The sequence below is a fragment of the Penaeus chinensis genome, chromosome 6 (assembly GCF_019202785.1).
Source record: "Penaeus chinensis breed Huanghai No. 1 chromosome 6, ASM1920278v2, whole genome shotgun sequence".
Classification (NCBI taxonomy): domain Eukaryota; kingdom Metazoa; phylum Arthropoda; class Malacostraca; order Decapoda; family Penaeidae; genus Penaeus; species Penaeus chinensis.
Window position 1 is genome coordinate 38537218 of NC_061824.1, and position 2502 is coordinate 38539719.

Consider the following 2502-nt stretch of genomic DNA (forward strand, 5'->3'; position numbering starts at 1 on the left):
GGAACAGGACTGCCAATGTCAAATTCCAGGGTCACCTATCGCAGCACATGCCGCTCGAAAATGGAACGCCACAGGGTGGGGTTCTCAGTCCAGCCCTATTCAACACTTTAATGTCCTGTATCCTCAACATAAACCTCCCAGTGGGGTGCCAGATCATCTCGTATGCAGACGATCTCGCTATCACCTCCACTGGACCACGCAGCCAGAATAAAGCCCAGCGTTGTCTGGACCTCGTGTCAGAGGAGTGTTGTAGGACGGGACTAAAGATCTCTGCTGCCAAATCCAAAGCCATGGCTTTGAGACAGAGAGTTCGAGGCACAAGACTGAAAATCCAGGGAGTGGAATTAGAATGGGTCAAGGACTACCTATACCTTGGGGTAAGGATAGACCGGACCCTCTCCTTCCATAAGGAGGTCCAGTACCTGGTTGACCGAACCAAAGCAAGACTGTCTGTCATGAGAGCAATGACTGGGAGACGCATAGGGGCCAGACACAAAGTACTAAGATCATTCTATGTACATGCTGTCCGGCCCATTGTGGACTATGCCTCAGTCGCTCTAATTGCTGCAAAGAAAAAGCACACAGACAAATTAGAAACAGTCCAAAATGAAGCTGCCAGGATCATTCTGGGTGCCCCGAGGTGGACGAAGGTCCTCAACCTCCTGATGGAGGCAAACCTTCTCCCCCTGGACTCACGAATCGATCTAACGGCAACACAATTTCTGTCAAAGGTCATCCAGGCTCCCAGGAACACAAGCCTAAGACAAAAATTAGTCAGATGCCTCGAACAAGACAGCGAGCTCGTTGCAAACAACTCCTGGCTGTCTCATACAGCCAGGGTGTTGATACGCCATCAGCTCAAAGAATAGCTTCTTGCTAAGGGCATGGACTCCCCCCACCCCGACTTTGCCGAAGCCCCGCCGTGGGCACTGAGCCTGATAGAGTTCAACATAATGAACCTGTCAATGAAAAAGAGCCTATACCCCGTGCCTAGCCTAAAGGCAGAAGCCCACAGGGTCATTGCAGCCATCACTCCTCCGGGTAGTAGAACATACTACACGGATGGATCGGTCGATCCCTTGAGCCACACTGCAGGCGCCGGCTTTGCAGCTAGGGATGTCACGCGATCCATGAGGGTAACAGACAACGCCTCCTCGCTACAGGCAGAGGCAGTTGCAATCATGGGAGCCCTAGGCCACGCGTCCCTAAGGGAAGGACACGTGGTCATACACACAGACTCCAGGGCAGCCATTGACTGTCTTCAGCACAGCTCACCCACAGACAACATCTACCTACTGACCACGATTCTCACAATGGCACAGAGAATTCTTGCTCAGGGTAGAAGAATTATCATCAATTGGGTCCCAAGCCACATCGGCATCAGAGGGAACGAGCTTGCTGACAGACTAGCCGCCGCTGGCAGGGGTATGCCCCCAAATCCCATGACGATAAAACCGAGCCGAAAATTACTTATGGAGAAGTGTGCCTTGGTCGGTCGTACCTTCCTACGGCAGCTCCACAGAGAGGAAACGAGAACCTCCCTCTCGGCCAGCTGGTACTCTCTGAAGTAAGCAACAGAGGTACCGAAGTCATTCTTCACAGAATGCGCCTAGGTTACCACTGTGCATGGCAGACTATCCCAACAATCGAACGCGATGAATGGTGCTGCAAGCACTGCGGCGAGCCGAACGCCACACTAGTCCACTACCTAGAAAATTGTAACCATACACAATTCCTGAGACATGGACCGCCCACAACAGCCGCCGTGCTGGTAAAGAGGCTATGCGAAATGCTTACACCATGGCGGCAGGAGCGCTTGCTGGCAATCCCGCCGCCACGGTAAGCACCGAGTGTCAGACAACTCAATGAGACAGCCGTAAAAAAGCTGACACAGGCCGGGCCATATCTAGAAGGCCCGGGCGAAGCTAGAACTTCGCAAACCAAACCCCCCCCCCCCCCCCCCCGTTGCGTTACGTTTCGTTACGTTACGTTACGTTACGTTACGTTAGGTTAGGGCGATCGGAAGATGGCAAGTAGTGCGATCGGAAAGGGGTCCCGGGTCAGTTAGGGAAACACGGCGATCGGAAGGGGGGGGGGGGGGGGCTTTTTTCGGCGGTCTTGTTAATCGTGCTTTTAGAATATGCTTGTTCGTTCGTTCGAGCCCGTAACGCCGATTCGAATCTACTGCTTTCTCTATCATTTAAATTACGATTCTTGCCTCGGATTGTTGGCTGGAGTTCGGGACTTTGTCTCTGACGGGTGCAGTCCTTTTATAAATATTTACCATTATTATTAGCAAGGTTTCCCCTAGTCTCGATCCTGGATCCTGCAACTTCATCTAAACCGAATTTTTAATTCACACCGGCTCCTTCAACAAGATTAGTCAGTCATCCCTATCTTTTGATTGTCAAAGAAAACGGTAGTGTTTCATTGCATTCAAAGAAAGCGAATAGCTTTGAGGGGAGACTTCTTCCTAACGTCGCAAATTGAAATTCGATTCGA